At 41.3% G+C, this 24,358-nt stretch overlaps 1 protein-coding gene across 1 annotated transcript in view; it reads left to right on the top strand.

Annotated features, from left to right (window-relative positions):
* The window catches only part of LOC122544533 (histone H1.01-like), a 103,309-nt gene that overhangs the window by 64,044 nt on the left and 14,907 nt on the right, over positions 1–24,358 (top strand). The window contains exon 2 of the mRNA XM_043683847.1: positions 14,713–14,718. The gene's annotated coding sequence lies outside the window, so the exon portion shown is untranslated. The remainder of the gene's footprint in view (positions 1–14,712; positions 14,719–24,358) is intronic.

Here is a 24,358-nt window from a genome sequence, read left to right as displayed (position 1 = left end):
AGCTGATGGACTGCCAGTTATTCCCAGAGGATTGAACAAGGGAAGTGAGGAATCTTTACGTAATTGCACAGTAGAAATGGATGACATGAACTAAATCAAAATGGCTAAAGGAAAGAGGTGGCAATTTACAGATATTCCAGGAGAACAGAGTAAAACATTCACACGCCAAAGGACATTCGAATGTAGAGATGGTAACTGAGCGGGTAAAGCATTGTCCAAGCCTGAAATCTAATTGAGGGGTTTAGATTGCATTTATATCCATTAACAGATATTGGGAGTGAGCTACAAACTGCAATGCACTCAAGGGGTTTGGGTGGTTCATGCACACAGTCAAAGATATATGTGAATGAATTACAAATTGGAATCTAATCGAGGGGGTTCGGGTAGTTTATATATATACCCGGGAGTGAGTTGCAATTTGGATTCTAATCAAGAGGTTTTTTCATGATTTCTGTATGGAATAACAGATATATATGAGTGAGTTACAAACTGGAATCTAATTGAGGGCTTTGAGGTGGATTACAGGCAGAATAACTCATACCAGAAAGTGATTTAGAGTCTGGAATCTCGTCGAGGGTATTGAGGTGTTGCATGTACATAACAACAGAGACTCAGGAGTGAGTTCAATATTAGAATCATAACGAGGAGTTCGGGTTGTTTTTATATATGGAATGCATACACACACAATTGAGTTTAAGTCTGTTGGCTAATCAAATGTTTAGAGGCTGTCTAAACATATAATAACAGATAGTTGTTTCTGTGTTTATCTATTCCAATCTTTCTGACGATTCAAGCTTGGAAAGTCGGCAGCATTGATAAAATGTGCGTTTATCTCAGGCATTTACTGTAAACAAGTTCTGGAACTTGCATTTTAATCATCATCAAAGAGCTGTGTCCATTTCCTACGTCTACAAAGATAATTCATATTTCTATAGTACATCAATGTAGACAGAAATAACCTTTGAGACATTGTGCACAGTGACAGTATTTGAGCCACAGACTGAAACATGGAGATATGTAACAGAACAGAATAGAACCAACATCGTTCTGTGTTGTTGCGCCCAATTTAACATTTGAACGTTTAGTTTATCTTGTCTTCAGTCTAACTTCCATCAAGCATGACTTCACATCTCACATTATTTCAATTCATCTCTCATTTCACCAGACCACCCACCCCCCCGCCCCATAACTAAAGTGCCCCATCCAAATTTCCTGGGAAGGTAGAGAATGTGGTTAGAAATAAAGTAAATCTACCTCTCTCCTGCAGCATTTCAGATTCCCAGGCTATGTTAGAAATGGAGTTACATATTGATTACATCACCCACTTCCCCCATCCTAGTCCCATCAATCACACTTAGCCCAGCTCCATCACTGGTTACATACAAATTATCTGCCCCTCTACCTTTGCTGCATTTGAATCTCCTGCAGTCTGGGGAGAATGGGATTAGATACAGAGTAAAGATTCGTCTACTCTGTCCACACCGAACACTTTAAGGACAGGCACAACAAGGGGTTAGATAGAGAGTAATGATCCCTTTACACTGTCCACCATCAAACCCTCCTGGACCAGCAGAACATGGAGACTAGATGCAGAGTAAGGCGCCCTCTATACTAATCTTACCAAATACTCCCAGGACAGGCACAGCACGGGGTTAGATATACATTTAGACAGCATGGCAGACAGTGTAGGTGGTATGTTAAAATTACAAAGGGACATTAATAAAATGAGTGAATGGACAAAACTGCCTCAGACAGAGTTAACTACGAGTAAGTGCGTTGCGATCAGCTGGTTCACAAAGAGGGTCCATAAAGGAGGTTTACAAGAAAAATCCAGAATTTGTGGGGTTAAATTCTGAGGCCAGGTAGTACAAATGATTCATCTAGAATTGAGTTAAGGGGTGATCTGATCAAACCCCCAAGATATAAACAGGATGCGACAGGCTAGATCAAGATCAATGATTCTGATTGCTTGGAGCTTCTCGAGCAAGAAGGAGCAAAGTCTGAGAATGAGGGCCCAGAGCGTTCAGGAGAGATGTCAGGAAGCGCTCTGACAAACAAAGGATTGGAGAGGTTTATAATCTCTTCCACAAACAGTAGTCGATCCAGGAAAGGGTCTTCCATTTACGTCTTAGTTAATTTCTTATTCAGCAAAATTGTGAAGGGACAAATGAAGGGCTGTGAAGTTAAGCCACAGATCAGCCATGATCCCTTTGAATGACGGAACAGGCTCGAGAGGTTGAATGACCGTCTCCTGTTCTAATGTTCCAAAATAAAGTCACCATCAAGCACTCTCAGGACAGGCACAGGATGGGGTTGGATACACAGTAAAGTTCCTGTGACTGCATCTGCATCAAATATTCTCAGCGTAGGAGCAGAACACGATTAGATACTGAGTAAACCTGCATCGACACTGTCCCCATCAAACACTCGAGGAGAAAGTGAGGTCTGCAGATGCTGGAGATCAGAGCTGAAAATGTGTTGCTGGAACAGCGCAGCAGGTCAGGCAGCATCCAGGGATCAGGAGAATCGACGTTTCGGGCATAAGCCCTTCTTCAGGAAAGCCCTAAGAAGGGCTTATGCCCGAAACGTCGATTCTCCTGATCCCTGGATGCTACCTGACCTGCTGCACTGTTCCAGCAACACATTTTCAGCCCACCAAACACTCCCCCGGCAGGTGAAGCATTGTATTTCATATAGATGATATCCCAAACTCTTTTTTAGAAAAGGTGTAATCTAACAAGAGATAATAATTTAACTGTATTTCTCCGCATATAAGATGCTACGCTATGCATTTTATATGTGGACACATGCATAGCAAGAACTGGACTTCTCCCCAATTTCAACAACAAATTATTTGCTTGATTCTCCCTGTTCTGTTCTGACTCTCTGTCAGATTTTTGGTTCTGAACATCCACATGGACAGTTGTCCTCATGTCATGTGCCATGTCCTGCTCCCAAACATAGTGTCTGATTCTAATCCGGTGGCTAATACAGAAGTCTCTCGGTGTCAGTTGGAGGGGAGTCTTGAGCCTGACTGTCCTGTGTTCATCTGACATCCTGGGATCGTTTAATGGAACTTTAATGTTTGGAAATCCCAATATTATCTAGTCATTCCATGTGCATTAGTAACTCTGTGTGTATGTGTGTGTGTGTGTGCGTGAGAGAGAGAGAGAGAGAGAAAGAGTGAGAGTGTGAGTGAGAGATAGCGAAATCAGGGCCACGTCCTCTTTTACTCCAGTACTTATTGAGTATTAACATTATTCTCCAGATCTTTGTACACAAATCAGAGAAAGCTAATGTGATACTGTCAGCAAATATTAGGATGGTTTGCCAGTTATTATCAGGGGGTGAGATTGCGTAGTGAGGAAGCCTTGCTTCCTCTGGAGACTTTGTGGCAGGAACAGTGACTGATTAGGAATACAGGGAAATTGTTTTCTTCATTCGGTCATGGAATGTGAACATCACTGGCTGGGCCCAGCATTTATTCTCCATTACGATCACCCCTTGAGAAGGTGGGAGTGAGCTGCCTTATTGAAAAGCAACACTGTATAAAAATAATTATTTTAGAGAAACAGAACGTGGTAGAAATTAAACTCCAGCTTTCTCTGTTCCCACTCCCAACTTAGTATTCAAATAGTTAGTTTATACTGAGTTAGAGACTGGAATTTTATAGGTGGAATTAACAAGTTTATGTTTTTCATAACACAACGTGGACTGAGTTTCAGTCTGAAACCTAATTGAGGATGAAGGTATTTATTGGTATGTGACAAATGAAGGAATGTGGTGTTAAGCCACAAATCACCATGACCTCGTTATAGTGTCATAGAGTTGTGCAAGATGGAAACAGAGCTTTTGGACTGACATGTCCATGCCAACCAGATATCCAAGTTAATTTAGTCCCATTTGGCAACACTTGGCTCTTATAACTCTAAACCCTTCTTATTCATATACCAATCCAAATGTCTTTTAACTGTTGTAATTGTACCAGCCTTCTTCTGCCAGCTCATTCCAGACATGCACCATCCTCTGCATAGACATGTTATTCCTTCAGTGCCTTTTAAATCTTTCCCTCTCACCCCAAACCTATTTGCGCTAGTTCTCGATACGCCCAACCTAGGGAAAAGAGCTTTCCTACATCTCCTATCGATGCACCTCATGATTGCATAAATATCTGTAAGGTGAACCTTCAGCCACCATCACTACAGGCCAAACAACACCAGGCTATTCAGCCAGTCCGTGTTTCTCAAAACTTCCAATCCTGGCAATATCCTTATAAATCTTTTTTGAACTTTTTCAAGTTTCACAACATTCTTCTTATAGGACGGAGTTCAGAATTGCACATAATATTGCAAAAGCGGCCGAACCAGTGTCCTGTACAGCCACAACATGACCTCCCAAAACTTATGGTCAAGCTCTGAAAACTAAAGGAAAACAAACCAAACACGTTTTTTACTACCCTAACTACCTGAGACTCCACTTTCAAGGAATTATGAACCTACACTCCAAGTTTTCTTTGTGCAGCAACACTCCCTGGGACTTAACCATTAAATACAGAAGTCCTGTCGTGAAATATCTTTCCAAAATGCAGCACCTCGCTTTTATATAAGTTAAACTTCATCTTCCAAAACTCAGCTCATTGGCCCACCTAGTCAAGATTCCATTGCACTCTGAGGTTATCTTCTTCGCTGTCGACTACATTTCCAATTTTAGTCTCATCTGCAAACTTCTTAACTATGTCTTCTATGGTCATATTCAAATCATTTACATTAATGACGAAATGCAATGGATCCAGCACTGATCCATGTGACACACTACTTGTTACTGGACTCCAGTCTGAAAAAGAAATCTCCAGCAGCACCCTCTGCCTTCTACCTTCGAGACAGTTCTGTCTCCAAACGGCTAGTTCTGCCTGTATTCCATGAGATTCAACCTTGTTAACCAGTCTCCTATGAGGAATCTTCTCCAACCTTTTGTTGAGGTCCACATAGAGTGCGTCCACTGCTCTGAGCTCATCAATCCACTTTGTTTTTTATTCAAAAAACTCAATCCAGTTATTGAGACATGACTTGCCATGCACAAAGCCATGTTGATTATCTGCAATGAATGTAACTGTTATAATAAATGTAAATCCTGTCGCTTTGGGTTCCTTCCAACAACTTGTGCACCACTGATGCCAGGCTCACCGGTCTACAGTGTCCTGGCTTCACTTTACTACATTTCTTTTAACAAGTGGCACCATGGTAGCCAACCTCCAGTCTTCTAGCACCTCACCTGTGATTATTGATGATATAAATATGTTACATGGTGCCCAGCAATCACTTCCCTAGCTTCCCACCGAGTTTTAGCATACACCTGATAAGGACCTGGGAAATTCTCCACCTTAATGCATTTCAGACGTCAAGCATCTCCTCCTCTGTAATATGGGTATTTTTCAAGTTGTCACTTATATTTCCCCACATTCTATATCTGCAATCTCCTTTTTAACAGTAATCATTGATGCAAAGTACTCATACAGTATCTCCCCAATCTCCTCCAGTTCCATACATAGAATATCTTGCTGCCCTTTGAGGGGCCCTACTCTCTGCCTAGTTACTTTTTTGTCCTTAATGTATATATAAACTCGCTTTGGGCATTCCTTGGCCCTATTTACCAAAGTTACCTCATTTGCCCTTTTGCCCTCCTGATTTCCGTCTTAGGTGTATTCCTATTGCCTTTATATGCTTGAAAGGATTCACTCGATCTCTACGTTCTGTACCAGAAATATGTTTCTTATTTTTTCTTGACTGACACCTCAATTCCTCCAGTCATCAAGCTTTGTCCTTCATCTTAACAGGAATATATTATCTCTGGATTCTTGTTACCTAACTTTTGAAGGCAGCATACTTTCCCGCCCTTATTTTACTGGTGAACATCTGCCCCCAATCGGCTGTTGAAAGTTCTTTCCTAATGCCATCAAAGTTGGCCTTCCGACAATTTAGTACTTAACCTTTTAGATCCAGTCTAGCCTCTTCCATCACTATTTTAAGACTAATAGAATTATAGTCTCTAGTCCGAAAGTGCTCCTCCACTGACACCTCAGTCACCTGTTCTGCATAATTTCCCAAGAGTAGGTCAAGATGTGCACCTTCTCTAGTAGGTACATCCACATACTGAATAAAAAAAATATTTTACGCACTTTCCATCTAAACCTGTAAAACCTGGCAGTCCCAGTCTGTGTTTGGATAGTCAACATTCCCTACCGTAACCACCCTATTGTTCTTCCAAATAAATAAGATCTCCTTCCAAATTTGGTTCTCAAATTCACACTGATTACTGCATTGGCGGGTCTATAGTCCAAACCCAATAAGATAATCTTGCTTTTCTTATTTATCAGTTCCACCCAAATAATTTCCCTGGATGCATTCCCAGGAATATCCTCCCTAAGTACAACAGCACTTAAGGAGGATATTCCACACCCCCTCCTCTCTTGGCCCCGTTTTTTTATTCTCCCTTTAGCATTGTCTCCTAGAACATTAAACTGTCAGTCCTGCCCATCCCTGAGCCATACCTTTGTAATTGCTATGATATCCCAGTACCATATTCCTTTTCGTGCTTTGAGTTCATCTGCCTTCCTTGTTCGGTCTCTTGCATTGTAATAAATGCAGTTTAATTCTTCAGTCTTATCTCAATCTCTTCTTTGTTCCTGCCTGCCCTCACTGTTTAAATTGCTCTGTTTCCCAAATGTACCTGTCTCAGACTGATCTCTTTTGCCATTATCTCAGTAGGTCCCATTCCTGCACCATAACAATTTAAATCCTTCAGAGCAGCTCTAGCAAATGCCCCGGCAAATACAGTATTCCCGTTCCAATTCATTGCAATCTATTCTTATACGGGTTATGTCTACCGCATAAAAGATTTGAATAATCCAAAACGTGAACCCTTCTCCCCTGAACCAGCTCCTCAGCCAACCATTCATCTGCTCTATTCTACCCTCACTAATTCATAACAACGTGAGTAATCCAGAAATTACGAGCATCTTCTACCTTCGAGCCAGTTCTGTATCCAAATGGCTATTTCTCCCCGTATTCCATGGGATCTAAACTTACTCATCAGCCGCTCATGAGGAACCTTGTCAAATGCCTCCTTTTTAAATTCCTGCTTTTCTTCTTAGATTCTCCCTTCAAGAACTCATACTTTTCCCCTTCCTCTGTCATTAGTTCGTTGTGTATAAAAATCTCCTGCTGATTTCACTCTGTTTGAGAGCATTCTGCATTCTTTCTGAGATATCCATGATCCTGGCACCAGGGAGGCAGCAGACAATTCTGATTTGTTGCTGTCCGCCACAGAAATATCTGACTGGAGAGTCCCCTATCACAATCGATTGCGTGGAACTTGACACATCTCTTGGTACATTAGAACCAGTCTTGATGTGTGGCACGGTGGCACAGCAGTTAGCACTGCTGCCTCACAGCGCCAGAGACCCGGGTTCAATTCCCGACTCAGGCGACTGACTGTGTGGCGTTTGCACATTCTCCCTGTGTCTGCGTGGGTTTCCCCCGGGTGCTCCGGTTTCCTCCCACAGGTGAATTGGCCATGCTAAATTGCCCGTAGTGTTAGGTATAGGGGTAAATGTAGGGGTATGGGTTGCACTTCGGCGAGTCGGTGTGGATTTGTTGGGCTGAAGGGCCTGTTTCCACGCTGTCAGTAATCTAATCTAATCTAATGGTGCCAGTTACAGTCAGTGCTACATTCCCCCAAGATTACATCATATTTCCCAAGCATCGTACTTGTTTGAGCTGTAGATAGCCATATGAGATTCCCATACAACTTGCCTCTTTTTCTTAACTTTTCTGGAGGTAACCCATCTACCTGACTATATCTGCTGTTTTTTTTCCCATAACTAACACACCCCCTAGCTCCAGTAAATTCCTCATTGCCTCGAACTGCTGCTCCAATGGATCCATGTGATCTGCACAGATACTCATGAATAGCACTTTCCCTATTCTCGCACATCCAACACGAAGAGCACATTACTCTACTGAAAGCCATCTTTTCACCTTAACAATTTACAGACGCAGAATATAGCACAGAGTTATTACTCTGACAAAAAATACTGCTCCAGGCTTCTTTAGTACAAATGTCTTTTATTTATTTTAATCAAGAGACAGATCTCAATAACACATATCATGACAAAAGAAATCACTACTCACTATCGTAGACATACAAATAAGGTAAGCGTGGTTTTAGTTGAAACACTTTAAAACTATTCACTTCACTGTTGTGAGCTCTGTCACATGGGTTCCTGCAATGTCAGCTGTGAATTTCGCTATTTGTTATTTTTCTTGACACACTCTGATGTCAAGCAATATTTCAACTCGAATATTAAAATAAATAGCTGTGTCAGACAGCAGTGTAGTTTTCTTTCTCCTTTAATTCACTGACCATGTGGTCCAGACTTTGTCTCTCCTTCTTCGATTAAGGGGGTAACTGTTTTCTTCATTTTTTTTCCCTAAAGTTCCAAAATAATGCAATAATTGCTGCTCCTAGAATTCGAGAAAATCACCTCCAACACTGAAAATAAGCAAAAAAAAAACTCCAAAAAAGCAGCTCTTACAGCCACAATTTCTTTTTCCATCCTCCATTTTGGATTAGCCAGTATCGTCCATACCATAAACTTCAGATTCTTGACTCAAGATGCTGTATATTATGTTATGCAGACTAACATAATAAATCACAGAACAACATCCTTCATAATTTTAAGAGGAATGTGAATGTGTTAGGTGGGGTACGGAAGAGATTTGCTGAAAGGGACAAGTGGTTTCAGTTATCAGGATAGGCTGAAGAATCAAGTATTGTTCTCTTTGGGAGAGAGAAAGCCAATAGGGATTTTGCAAAAGCTTTTAGAATCATGAATAAGTAAAGAGAAATGGTTTCCAGTGGCTAAAGGATCAATAATTAGACTGCATAGATTTAGAGGGATTGGGAACAGAAGTGGAAGCTAAATGATGAAAAGCTCATTATAAAATGATTGGTTAGGATTTGAAGTGCACTGCCAGATGGAACATTGGATAGAGATACATTGTATGTGGGGGGGCATACTGCCTTACTGACAGAACTCTAATTTTTCTAATTAGCACCTCACTGGTACATTCAACAATTTCATGCACCACTTAACAATGATCGAGGAGTCAGCAACAAGAAGAGCCCAGCAAAAGAGTTATTTAAAGGACCTGACGCCTAAGCTGCAGTGAAAGATACATTCACAAACTTTGACAATCCTTGAGGCTATTAGACTTTTCAAGATTCTGTTGCCCTGCTCTTGGGTCTGAATGATGAAGACTGAGTCTCCTGACCAGCTGCTTTCATTCCCTTCTGAGGGTGGCTCTCAAGAGCTTCCTGCAGAACTGTAGTATCTCTCTTCATGTTTACCTCCAGTGCTAAGGCCTCCACGTTTCACCTGCATCCCTGAAGGCCTCTCTTTAATTTGTCACTTGTTTAGAATTGCAGTAATATTACATAGCTTATAAATCAGTGCAGCTTCCCTTTTAGAGAGATAATTCGCTGTTAACAACAGAAAGCTGACTGTACTCAGTTCCCTGAGCACAATACTACGCAACTTCCTGCAGAGGGTAGTGGCAGCTGGCAACCCAGGAAATTCAGCATTTGGGAAAGTGAAATGGCATCGTTGCCCATGACCAGCAGTGAGCAGATCATGAACCAAAAGTGCCATGCTCAAAAACAGCAGCAAATCAATTTTCAGCCTTTTCTCTGACTTCATTTTCTATTCTCTAGGTTAATTATCTTTGACGTTTTCAACCAAGCAATATGTCGTGCTATTTTACTGTAAGGCGGAAGAAATAAACACATTCTTTCCATTTCTCTCCCATGAGACATTCGTTCACTGATGTGAAAGACCTTGGTATTAAGTTCAGCTTATCATATCCCACAACCTTTATTGGAGCCTCAATTATGCTACTTACTCAATAGAATTTTCTCACATCCACCATTGCCCAGTAAAATCAGTCTGTGCAGAATACTGTAAATTGAAAACTATTTTGGAAAGGTAAGCCCATTTATAAAGAATACATTTACTATTTTTCTACTGTTCTCCAATGTAACAAATATTGCTGTCTAAGGATGCCTGCAATTATTTAGACTTCCTTTCCAATACCACCCTCACTACTTTGCAATTGAAGCTATTTCAGAAAAAAAAACTATTCAAAGAGACAACTCCCAGCAACTTTTCTCTACTCTAACTGCACTTGGATGAAACTATAAATAGCATCACATTCTGTAATGTTCATATGAAAAGAGCTATTGGCTTTTATCTTGGCAGTAGCCCACAGGAGTATAAATTCTATCACAAATCATCTTCTTACTTCTCTTCAATCAATTCTTCATGGCAGAAAAATAAAACATTTCAAGGAGTGAATTTAATTCTGCAACAAAAGATGAAAGTTATTCACATTTATTTGCAATCCAGTTGCTAGATTAGTATGTTAGTTATTCCCCTATTAATACCTTCAAATGGCATTACAAATTCATTACCATTAAAATAAGAGAAAGGGTAATTGCCATTTTCAATAATATTTGCATTCTCATGAGATATGGCCATTTCTGGCAAGGCCAACATTTGTTGACCATACCTAATTGTCCTTGGGAAGGTGGAGGTGAACCACTTTCTTGATCTGGTGCAGATACATTCGCACTGTGAATGGTTAGGTACAAGTCAATGGCTTGCAAGGTCATTTTCAAAGAGCAGTTGGGAGTCTATCACATTGCTTGGGTCTGCAGTCTCTCTTGAGTCAAGTCAGTTATGAAGTCACACAATGCCAGGTTATAGTCCAACAAGTTTATTTGAAGTCACAAGCTTTTAGAGCACTGCTCCTTCCTCAGGTGAAGTGAATTTCAGATACTTACTTAAAAGAAGCTCCTCATTTAGCCTTGTCCTCTCCAATTTCACATTCATCTACTGTCCTTTGGTGACAACATCTAAGAGCAATGGTAAGTTCCACATGTCCAAAACTTCCTTCGCCATCTCCAAATGAGTAGACTGCATGTCTGACAGAATTGGCTGAGCAGAAATTTCATCCTTAATGAAGTCCTTGAAAGAGTCACCATCACTGTCCCTAGTCCTTCTCACAATATCCATTCCCTGGCCACTGATATTAGCACTCTGCCAGTCAACCATCTGATGCCAAACCAGACTTGTATTATATTTAGTTCTGAGGTGTGCTTCCAACTATACAGTCATGACATAGCTAAGACCATCTATTTCCACCTCTATAAAAACACTCAACACAATCCCTGTCATGGCTCACTTGCTGCTGAAGTCCTGATCTATTGCCATTTTAAACCTCTCCATTGATGTTTCTAATGCAGTCAGTATGTTAGTTATTCCCCTATTAATACCTTCAAATGGCATTACAAATTCATTACCATTAAAATAAGAGAAAGGGTAATTGCCATTTTCAATAATATTTGCATTCTCATGAGATATGGCCATTTCTGGCAAGGCCAACATTTGTTGACCATACCTAATTGTCCTTGGGAAGGTGGAGGTGAACCACTTTCTTGATCTGATGCAGATACATTCGCACTGTGAATGGTTAGGTACAAGTCAATGGCTTGCAAGGTCATTTTCAAAGAGCAGTTGGGAGTCTATCACATTGCTTGGGTCTGCAGTCTCTCTTGAGTCAAGTCAGTTATGAAGTCACACAATGCCAGGTTATAGTCCAACAAGTTTATTTGAAGTCACAAGCTTTTAGAGCACTGCTCCTTCCTCAGGTGAAGTGAATTTCAGATACTTACTTAAAAGAAGCTCCTCATTTAGCCTTGTCCTCACAAAGATGCAAACCACAAATAAAGGACACAGATCACTGTAAAATCAAGCGTCAATAAATTATGAATTACCAATCCAAACATTGTTAATCAAAATCGAATCAGATACAGATGAGAAATATTTTCAATACTTGTTGATCTAGATCCATCTTTATTAAAGTCTCTATAATGAAATAGGGTAGCCATGATGCAGAACTTACCTAACCATGCTGGAATATTTAGTAGTCCCAACATATTTTTTAATTAAACATTATATGTCCATAGGACAAATGATTGAATTAACACTACTGTTCTGTTATCGTCATTTTATGCAAATATTTTGCAACTGTGTATCCCCAATGAAATATTGTGCTTTGTAAATTCAGGATTGAATATATGCAACTAACGATTTTTCCCATTTGCAATCCATCATATTTACAAGGTACATTGACAATTCTATCAGTGAACACATCAGAAACGAGAAATGTAATATAAAAGAAACATTGAATGATTTCGATAAATTTATGGTCCTAGTTATGAACGAAGTCAGATTCTGCCTTTAATTTATTTCACCACAAACAGTTAAATTCAACTTGTACAAACTCATTGGGGTAAATTGTTCCCCTCCAGTTATTAATCCCCATATAGTATAACTTTATTTTGAGAGAGCCTAACAGTAACACTTGGGCTAGTTCCTAGTCCCTTTGACTAGGAACCTGTGCCACTGAAAGATTCTAATTGGAAGATGCTAACTGAATCTCATTCCCTGTGCAATTGGGAGTTGCCTTCAGGCTAATGACTCACATGCACAACAGTTATGGAGTGAAAGGCACTCCAAACACAATTTCCAGTCGAGGTAACGGGTATTCTCCCATTCCTGCCATAAACCTAACCAGATGCTACATTTACGGATACCACATAGAAGCAAGAGTACTGAGTCAGATGTTCCTATTCGAGCAGATACCCACACGCACTATAATTCTACAATGATAAACCCTCTTAGCAACATAAGGCCACAGCAAGCAGATGTCCATGCTGAGTTTTGTGATCCCCATTCAGTATAATTCCACAATCAGTAATACCTTCACTGATTCCTGGAGATCTGATTCAAAAGTACATAACACTCCATAAACCACCAGATAATGCTGAGTGGTTGTGAGCTACAGGTGAGCTTGATTTTCTATCGTAAGAAATTATGCAACACAGTTTTGCAGTGCTAACTGCGTATGCTAATAACACACATTGGGTACTTGTATTAACCCAATAATCTGTCCTTATACATATCATGTCTCTACCCATCCATGACTAACAAAAACACATAGGATAGTCAAAGCCATCCATGCTGAGCATCATGTATCACTCCAAAACGGCGTGTTCCACCTACCATAGGCCACGTTGTATCCGTGCTCCAATTTGGATCAAGCTGCCTGAGCAGATGTCACCAACAAAATGTCTTTACATCAAGGAATGGGAAACACCAGGTGTCACTAAGCGGTGGTTTGTTAATACAAAAGACCTGTCTGGCCGATAGCTGGCTTTGAACTACTACAGAGAGTGAGTAGTCTTGCTAAACCAAACCAGCGAGGGACTGCAGTAAGCCAAATTTCATTAACGAGGCCTCAGTGCAAAGCGATCCCGCACAGTATAAAGAAACAGTCAATACTGCATATTACAGAGGGGGGGGGGGGGGGGGGTTCAAACTGACCAACTATTTGCTTTAAACGTAGTAAGTAAGGGAACTATCATCTGACATTATCGTTTGTCTAGGTAAATGGAAAAAAAAATAATCAGTCGTGGAGTGAAATCACGCATGAGTTAAATGCACACATTTTTACAACAGAAGTGCACCAAGACTTACCAGGAGCACCAACAACAGTAAGGACGGTGTAGTACACTTTTTTTTACAGTTTCCCTTGAAAGAGGTATTTTGTTATCTGTGAAACCACTCTCCCTTCCTGCTGCTGTCAATCTTTTGGAATTGGCGAATTCTTTCGGAATTGGAGCTGATACAGTTACCGAGAATTTATTTCATAATGTGTGGTATCTCCTCTGGAAAACTGCGATTGCAGTTTCAACTTTTTATGTCATTTTAACAAACAGATTACTGTAACAGGTTTATTTTGATGATGTTTTTCGTGGAGATTTAAATCTGTATTTGAATACACCAAAGACTACATTAATCTGATCTTAGGTCTCAACTGTAAATTGCATCTTGCCGCCAAATAATAAGACTTGCATTAATTCACTTACTATCAGTCCCTTCAATATCTAAGTTTTTTATACTTATTTCAGGAATGACCTTTATTTTGCTGAGGCTATCTAGTCATCCAGTGCTTCATGTTGTAGCGCTCCTTGAGAGCTGTTCGTTTGCACACCGCTATACTACTGCTTTCCTTTCAATTCAGTTTTACAACTCATTTGCGAAATTCTGTCTGTGAATGAGCTGTCCAGAATCTGAAGCCGATACTGACCATAACAAGAGCTTAAATTTACACTCGTTAACATTTCCTCAAAACAAAGGAAAAACAAAACAGAAATTCATTCAGAGCCTCAACTTCACAATCAAAGAATGTTGGCATCATACAAGTCAGACTTGGCACATCCACCCATTGAGTTTATACCTTATTTACATTACATTACAAAATTATGCTATAAACGACGTGTCCCAGTTCTTTAGTGTAGAAAACTGCTCTCCTTACCTGGTCTCGGCTACACATAACTTCAGACCCACTGAAATTGGTGTGGTTGTTAGAGGGAAGCCATCTGAGCTCCAAGACTTGACTGCAGGAGGTCCTCAAGATTGTGCACTAGGCCGAAATATCTTTAGTGACTATATAATTGACCATCCCATCAATCATAATGTCGTACGTCAGAGTCAATTCGCAGAGTGGGCTGGAAATTGGTGTGAAATGCAGAGAGGTACGGTAATCCTTCGGTTAAACTCACCATCAGTTCTCTCTCTCTCTCTATGTGTCAGAATAGCCCTCTGGGACTAGGGTGACTCCTTCAATGTTCCTTTGTCAAAATCCTTGAAATATTCACCAGAGCATATTTCAATTTAGATCTGATGAAGACAAATCAATTTCGAAATAAACACAGGAAATGGGAGTAGTGTAGATCACAAGGGCCAAAACGTTTTAAGTTCAACATCTAAATTGAAAATATCTGATCTGAACAGGTACAGCAAAGAGTGGTTCTGTTGTGTCTTGAAAATAAAGTTACAGACATGATACAAGACAAGTTCCCCCTCTTCCTTTGACATTCTCGCTGTATTTGAGGGTGTTTGATGTTCCCCAAAGTACTGTTGATGAATGCTGGCATCACAGGAACGATTCTTTGAAAATAACAGACTGAACATTACAATCACCACAGACACAATGCCTCAACGCATGCTCCCAGTAGCTGAGACTCGCCGATGGCAGCTCGTAATTAGAACATTATGGACTTGGTGAAATAATTTGCAGAGGCCAGTGTTCCATCCTAAAGTCACCCTTTATTTACATGGGAATTCCTGACACGACCCCAACTCCTTCATGATGTCTGATAGTCCTTTTTTGTAATGCGGAGGTGAAAATGTCGGGCTGGCGTGAACAATTTCAGAAGTCACACAACATCAGGTAATAGTCCAAAGACTTATTTGAAATAACAAATTTTCACAGCTCTGCCCCTTCCGCAGGTGAAAGGATGAAGGACCAACGCTTTGACAATTTCTGATTTCAAATCCACCTGTTGGACAGTAAACTGGTGTCATGTGAGTCCTTTTTTAAAACTAGGAGAAAGTGAAGATTGCAGCTGATGAAGATTAGAGTCGAGGTTGTAGTGCTGGAAAAGCCCAGCAGATCAGGCAGCATCCGAGGAGCAGGAGAATCAACGTTACAGGCATAAGCCTTTCATCAGACATCTTTTTTTAAACTGTCAAGTAGGGCCCCCTGACCGGATCCGATTAACAGCACCTCTCATGAAACTCAATTTCTATGAGGTCCACCTCGCTAATCTCAGGACATGACTTCCAGTTTTGCAGATACCACACAAATTGACAATGCAGTGGACAGGAAGAGAACCATTGCAGAAATGAGGACGACACAGACAGAAGCTGTTTACAGTCAATCTGAAGATAAAAAGGCTTCACAATGTTACTAATATTTTCTCAGTAGTGGTCTGACAGGTGTTGGGTAAATGTTTTGTTGCGATAGAGAATAATGATTGGTCTGCAAATGGATTTAATGAGTTAATCAAAGGAAAGCTGTGCTTTCGAACAGACAATTAAGGCAAACGTAGCGAGGAACAACGACGTTTCTCCTGAGAAGGAAACAAGGTGCAATCTCAAGCACTTCCGGACTCTAATTCATATTTTGAATGAAACAACTCTAAGGAACCGTCAATATTTTACATCATAGACCTGAAAGTTTGAAATTGCATTCTTGTGTCACATCCGAATAATGCATGACTAAAATCTTCCTCATTATCTCTCGTATGATCATTTTTTTTTTAGAAAAATCACTCAAGTCCACAAATCCTTAACTTGGGTACGTTTTCAACTGAGGGACAGTTGGATATTTATGACGGGAAATCAATTAAATGCAGTAGGATGAAATATGAATAACAATTGCATGAATTAAGCATTCAGGAAAATAATGGGCTTCATTGAAATAACATGAAAGGCTGACGTCGAGAAAATAGATCTTGCTTTAAAGAAATGTGTTGAATTTTGTTGCAACACTCCAGAAACAATGCAACCAATGGAAAGTCTGCGTTTTGAAGGAACTGAATTCCCATTACATTGATGTCCTTGCTCTGGATGTTTTACCCAGGACCCAGGTTTGGAAATTCCTACCATGAGTTGCTTTTGTGCATCTTAGGGCTGGTTTGCATTACCGTTACTGGGCGCTGATCGATTGATTAATAATTTCTGGTGCTCAGTTGTAAGTCCATCAAGCAGTTTGCACTCATTTTGCTCAGTTCAAGACTTTGAGTATAATTGTAATTGTGTTCATGAAGCAGGACAGAGATTACTCCAACGTACGTCAGACGTTTCATATAAAGATGGATAACAGATTTTAATTTTCCTTCTGAGTTTTTCGTAAATCACATCCCTGAACACAATGCACAATTTATCATTGCCAATCGCACCTTTCTAGTGCACCAAATGATTACTTTTTATTTTCTACAGATGATTTAGCTTCTAAATGCATTAACGCTAGTTTCTTAGTGCAACAGCAGTGCATGCTGCCGTGTACTTTCTGGCTGCTTGGCCTGTTTGCATTTATATAATTTTTATTTCTGCCTGCCATGCGAATCAAATGGAATGATCTCTTTTTTTTCCGCAATCTCAGTCATTATACAATCTCTGTACAATGTTACTGCAACACCGTTTGGTACTGCGTGGAATTGAATTCCAAAGATACATCACTCTCTGGCTTAAGACGTTTCTCCTTATCTCCATTCTTAAAGGACTTCCCTTGACTCTTGGACTGTACCCTCAGGTCCTAGTCTCTCCTCCCAATGGAAACATCTGTCCAACATTTACTCTGTCCAGGCCATTCAGAACTGTACTAATCCATACCGTATTGTACCCCACTGGGGGTGGCACGGTACCTCAGTGGTTAGCACTACTGCCTCACAGCGTCAGAGATCAGGTTCTATTTCAGCCTCGTTAATTTCATTATATTGCCACTATTGTGATGATACTACTGCTTTAACATGGTTAGATTCATAGAATGATACTGCAGTGTGGAAACAGGCCGTGAGGCCCAACAAGTCTTCACCAACCCTCTCGAACGACTCTCACTACAGACCCAGTTCCCAACGCAATTATTCTACACTTACCCCTGACTAATGCACCTAAGCAACACATCCCTGAACACAATGCACAATTTATCATTGCCAATTCTCGTAATCTACACATCTTTAGACTTTTGGAGGAAACCAGTGCACCCCGAGGAAACCCAGGCAGACATAAATCCCACTAGACAGTCTCCAAGGCTGCAATTGAATCCGGGTCCCTGGCACTGTGAGGCATCAGTGTTAACCACGGAGCCACCGTGCCGCACTTGAGGTTGATGTGATGTACTTGGGCAGTTGGCACAGCAAACCAGATTTTTGGTTGAGTCAGGAGGTGTGATTTTGCTCGTAATGTGAAGTTTTTCTTTTTATCTTGTCACTCATTGTACCTTGAGGAAGTGGTCTGGAGGGATCTGCTTGACTCGGTGCACTCTTGTGGTGTTTGTGGTCTTATGGTGCAGTTGGTGAGTTTGTGTGGAGTTTGCGCATTCTCCCCGTGTCTGCATGGGTTTCCTCTGGGTGGTCCGGATTCCTCCCACAGTCCAAAGATATGTAGGTTAGGTGAACTGGCCAAGCTAAAATGCCCAACCTGTTCGGCAGATTGTGCAGGGTGACTCTTCAGAGGGTCGGTGTAGACTTTGGTGGGCTTAATTGCCTGGTTCCACATTGTAGGGAATCTAATCTAAATTTCAGCAGTTTGTTTTTTTTTCACGTTGTTTTGTGCTGTATTGAATTATTGCTGTGACTTGCTTTGTCGATGCATTTGTTAGTTTCATGTTGTTGCCAGTTTACTGGTGCCATTATGTATTTAGATGCCTCGGAATTCAATGTTGCTTTGTTGCTGGCTCAGTTTCTTTGTTCCATAGATCCATACAGATGAGGAAAATCCCTTTGTTCTGTTACAACTGATTTGTCATTCTAATTATAAATGCAGCTAGATGTTTTAGTGGCTGGGTGATTATCTTGCTGCAGACATAATCTGTGAGTGTTTGTTTTTTTTGCATTGTTTAAAGTGCGTGTGCACAGTTCTGTCTGTGCTGCCTGATATTCCCCATGAACTGGCGCCAGAGACCAGGGTTCGATTCCAGCCTCGGGCGCCAGTCTGCGTGCTGTTTGCACATGGCCCCCACCCCGTCTGTGTGGGTTTCCTCTGGGGCCTCTGGTTTCTTCCCAAAATCCAAAAATGCGCAGTTCAGGAGATTTGGCCGTTGTAAATTGCCCATGACGTTCAGGGATGTGTGAGTTCGGTGCCTTAGTCAGGGGCAAATGTGGAATAATACGGTAACAGAATGGATTTCTCTTCGGAGGGTCGGTGTGGACTTGTTGGACCAAATGATCTGTTTCCACACTGCAGGGATTCTATGATATCTAAGTTCCCCAGAAACGATCGTGGTGATCATTTTACGTAAACGCTGTCGTCCCTTCTGCTACAAATTGTATGTGATGTTGGTCGAAGATTGGTCATGAGTGATGAAACAGGGAGAGTGGAAGAAAGGCGACATTTTATCAAGCCATGATTTCAGGTGTGCATTTAAAAGGAATTTGCAGGATATGTTCACTTGCTCACTTTGTCATTTCAATTCGTGGTGGTCCCTCTATGAGATGGTTCTTCGGGCGTTAATTTCGTTATATTGCCACTATTGTGATGATACTACTTCTTTAACATGGTTAGATTCATAGAATGATACTGCAGTGTGGAAACAGGCCGTGAGGCTCTACAAGTCTTCACCAACCCTCTCGAACGACTCTCACTACAGACCCAGTTCCCAACGCAATTATCCTACACTTACCCCTGACTAATGCACCTAAGCAACACATCCCTGAACACAATGCACAATTTACCATTGCCAATTCTCGTAATCTACACACCTTTAGACTTTGGGAGGAAACCAGTGCACCCCGAGGAAACCCAGGCAGACATAAATCCCACATAGACAGTCTCCAAGGCTGCAATTGAACCCGGGTCCCTGGCACTGTGAGGCATCAGTGTTAACCACGGAGCCACGGAGCACTTGAGGTTGATGTGATGTACTTGGGCAGTTGGCACAGCAAACCAGATTTTTGGTTGAGTCTGGAGGTGTGATTTTGCTCTTAATGTGAAGTTTTTCTTTTTATCTTGTCACTAATTGTACCTTGAGGAAGTGGTCTGGAGCGACCTGCTTGACTCGGTGCACTCTTGTGGTGTTTGTGGACTTATGGTGCTGTTGGTGAGTGATATCAAAATGTTGACACAGTGAAAATGAAAAATCAGCCAATGGATTTCCAAACAGATTTTTGCGTCCCTAAGAGACACCCTCAAATTTGTTGTCTTCACTTGTCAATCTTACTTTCTTACTTCAGGAAAACAAAGTAACAGAAATCTATGGATCTAAAAAAAAGTACAGAAGAACGGACGAACTATGAACAGGACTAGGCCATCTGTCTCTTTGAGCCTGCTCCAACATTCAATAAGTTCATAGCTGAATTTTCTGTGGGCCTCAGCCACACTTGCCAGCCCTCTCACTGTCACACTATATTGTTCAATAATCTATGTACCTTAGCACTAAAAGCATTTACTGAAGTCGTGTCAACCACTTCACTGGGCGGGGAATTGCATAGATATACAACCCTCTGGGTGAAGAAGGTATTTCTGAATTCAGTCTTAAATCTGCTGCCCCTAATTTTCAGGCTAGCCTTCTTGTTTTCGTTTCACTTGCCGGTGGAAACATCCTGTCCACGTCTCTCTTATTTATTGCCTTCATGATTTTATCCGTTTGTATGAGATCTCCCCTCATTCTTCTAAATTCCAATGAATATAACCCCAGTCTACTCAATCTCTCTGCAAAAACCAACCATCTCAAGTCCGGAAGTAAAATAGTGTAACTCCTCTGCCTCCTTGCTCAAGTAAGGAGACCAAAACTGCACGCAGGACTCCAGGTGTGGCCTCAACAGCACCCAATACAACTGCAACATAACCTTTCTGCTTTTAAACTCAATCCCTTTCGCAATGAAGGACAAAATTCAATTTGACTTCCTAACTACCATTTGTACCTGTAGACCAAAAACAAGCAGAGCCTGTGTTACAGAAATTGCATTTATCGACAATTGACGGATCTGACCGTTGGCTCTTAGGACAAACAAGAAAGGGAACTCATGATGAACAGTAGGCATCTAGAAGCACAGAGGATCATAGGGTCTGGATATTCATCAGCATTTGTTCTTTAAGTTATCCGAGCAGCCATATTAAGTATTCAAGAAGGCATATCTTATACATACGTTTATTGGCGAGGCAAAGATTTTCAGAAAAGAGAAATGGTGCAAGCACAACATAGTTCATAACTGAAATATGTTGCATCCCTCTGAAATCCACAGACAAGAAGGACTGTGATAGCACAAGAGAGAATGCATAGAAGATTTATGGGATCTTGCATGTACTTGCCAATCTTAGACAGACAGTTTGAACGGTTTGACTTTTCATCCTCAGATAATAGAAGTTAAGGGGAAACATGATCGAGAGAAATAAAATTAGGAAAGGCTTAGATAGAGTAGACTGGATGAAAATACTCTCTTGATGGAGTGACTATGAACCAGGGGATATACATTTTTAGTAAGAGGCATGATTCAGAGAAATTGTGAGGGAAATCTTTCACTCAGAGGGTGGTGACAACGTGGAAGCTTGTGCATGTGGTCAAGACAGAAAATAAAACTGTAAACGAGTATTTAAATGCTCACTTACAATGCCAAAGCAAACAAATAAATGGGCTAAATGCTGCAGAAAAAGCTTGTTGGTTTGAAGTTAGCTAGAATTACTGATCATTTCTGGCACCAGTGGTCAAAGCATACCATACTTGGTATACAATCAAATTTCCAACACTATGACGTGCACAGAGAAATTGCCAAATTTAAAAATCAAAATTTCGGTAAGTCAGAGCAGCTTCTCTCTTATTTCTTCAGCGGGATATCTTTACTCACGTGTAATTGAAACATTTCATCAGGAGCGAGATCTGTTCAAATCGTATTCTAAGAAGCAATGTGAGAGGAAAACATTCTTAGTTTTGGTTTGTAATTGCACAGAATCGCAAACAAATTTGGATTCTCATTGGAAAGATGCAGACATCTTCAATCAATCATACAACTGAAGTACTTCCAGGAGGGCTGCCCATCCAGTTTTTAGGAATGACTAACTGCTATTAAAGACACAAAATGATAATCAAACATACATATGTGAATTTCCATCACTGCAATGAAACTTACACACTGTTCTTGCTGTATTTAATTGTCTCAGACTTTTCATTTCAAAGTCGATGAGTATGGTTCTGGAAAAGTACAGGCAGTCAGGCAGCACCCCAGGAGCAGGAGAGTCGACGTTTCGAGCATGAAATCGTCATCAGGAATGACAGCGTGGTCCAAGGGGGCTGAGAGATAAATTGGATGGAGTACCGCTGGGTGGAAGGTAGCAGGGAAGGCAATGGGTAGATGAAGATGGGGGTCATGGTGATAGGTCAGAGAGGAGGATGAAGTGGATAGGTGGGAAGGAAGATGGACATGTACGACAGTTCAAGAGGGCGGTGCCAAGTTGAAAGTTTGGATCTGGGAGAAGGTGGGGGAGTGGAAATCAAGAAACTGGTAAAGTCCACATTGATGCTGTGTAGTTGGAGTGTCTGAAGCGGAAGATGAGGCGTTCTTACTCCAGGCCTTGGATGACGTGTGTATAGTGGTGGAGGAGGCCCAAGACCTGCATGTCCTTTTGCGGAGTTGAAAAGGACATTAAAGTGTTTGGCCACAGACAGTGGGATTGTTTAGTGTGGGTGTTCCAGATATCATCTCTTAAGTGTTTCCAAGTCAGCGTCCTGCGTCCCCAGTGTAGAGGAGACTATATCAAGAGCAAAATAGATGTACGTGAAAGTACAGTAAATCGCGGTTGGATGGGGAAGTATCCTTTTGGAGGTGAGGGAGGCGATGTGGGCCCAGGATTTGAACTTCTTGCATTGTAGGGGAAGGTGCCCGAAGTGGAAGCTATGGTGGTGGAGGGTGTGAACCTAATATGGGAGTCTTAGAGTGAATGGTCTCTCTGGAATAAATATCAGAATGGAGAGGGAAATATATAGTCAGCATGGTTTTGTGAAGGGCAGGTCGTGCCTCACAAACCTTATTGAATTCTTTGAAAGGGGGGGGGGGGTTGGTCTGCTTGTATGTGACGAAAATGGTGTAGGATGATGCGATGTATCTGACAGTTGCTGGCTACAAGGTGATGACCGGGGTTTCTGTCCTTGTGGTGGGAGGGAAAATTGCGATCTTTGAAGTAGAAGGCCATCTGCGATGTTCTATTGTGGAATTGGTCCTCCTGAAGTGAGGCGGAGGAATTAGGAATGAAAGATAACTTATTTACAGGAGGTAGTGTGGGAGGAGGTGTAGTCGTGGTAGCTGTGGGAGATGCTGGGTTTGAAGTAGATTTCCGTGTTGAGTCGTTCACCAAAAATTGAGATGGAGAAGTCTAGAAAGGGGAAATAGGTGTCCGAGATGGTCCACATGAGCTTGATCTCGGGGTGGAAGGTTCTTTGTGAAGATGACGAACTGCTCAACCTTCTCATGGGAGAACGAGGTGGCGCCAATACAGTCATCAATGTAGCAGAGCAAAAGGTGGGGAATGGTCCCGGTGTAGCTGCGGAACATGGACTCTTGAAGACTCAGCCATAGCTGGACTTCACGTTTGTGCCCATGGCTACCCCTTAGGTATAGACGAAGTGGGAGGACTCAAAGGATTTCACAAACTTGCAGATCCATTCAGACTACATCTCTGGGAGATCCACATTAAAAAAAATCCCACCGCCCGTTGCTGAAAGCTTTAATTCCCCACTCCGCCAAGGATGTGCAAGTCCTGGGCCACCTCTAGCGCCAAACGCTAGCCACTGGACATCTGGAGCAAGAAAGCCTCATCTTCCACCTTGGGAACCTCCAACCACACGCGATAAATTTTGATTTCACAAGTTTCTTCATTTGCACTCTCTCCACCTTAATCTAGATCCATCTCAGCACAGCCCTCTTGATCTGTCCTAACTGTCCATCTTCCTGCACACCTATCTGCGCCACCCTCCTCTCCGAACTATTGCTTTTTCCCCACCTTCATCTACCTATCGAATTCCCAGCTACCTTCCTCTCAGCCCCCTCCCTCTCCCATTTATCTATCAGTCCCCTTCTTATTGAAAAACGTATGCTCGAAACTTCGACTCTCCTGCTCCTCAGATGCTGCCTGACCAGCTGTACATTTGCAGCACCATACTCTTCGATTCAGATCTCCAGCATTTCCAGTCTTCACTTCCGTCATTTTTCAATCGAACTTATTGTGCCTTTGTATGCAATAATGTTGCAGTTGCCAATTGCTGTTGTGTCCCATTGTTCTTCCATGTTCATGGAAGTTCCTATGACAACTTATCTTTTATTAAGTACGTTTTAACACTTTCGGCTTGGAATGAATTCCTTGTGCTACTGGAGATCATTCATATTTCATTGTCTTTTTAAATGTAATTGGCATTAATGATAATTTTCTTCAGGATAGCCACACTGTTCATTTGTTCTTCTTCGTTATTTCATACGCAATGAAATGAAAATGTGCACGAACATGGTTTTCACAATATCGTGCAACATGCTTAACGTAAAACCAGCCTCTTCAAACTTTGTGTACTCTCACAGAAAGGTAAAGTGAATTTGAATGACTAACATTTACTCCCAATCTGTCCTGCCCACTGATAATGTCTCAGTTCCTGGTTGGGATGTCAAATCTTTAACTGACTACAAACAT

This window comes from Chiloscyllium plagiosum, chromosome 50, assembly GCF_004010195.1.
Source record: "Chiloscyllium plagiosum isolate BGI_BamShark_2017 chromosome 50, ASM401019v2, whole genome shotgun sequence".
In the NCBI taxonomy this organism is placed as follows: domain Eukaryota; kingdom Metazoa; phylum Chordata; class Chondrichthyes; order Orectolobiformes; family Hemiscylliidae; genus Chiloscyllium; species Chiloscyllium plagiosum.
This window is presented reverse-complemented; position numbering and strand designations above follow the sequence as displayed.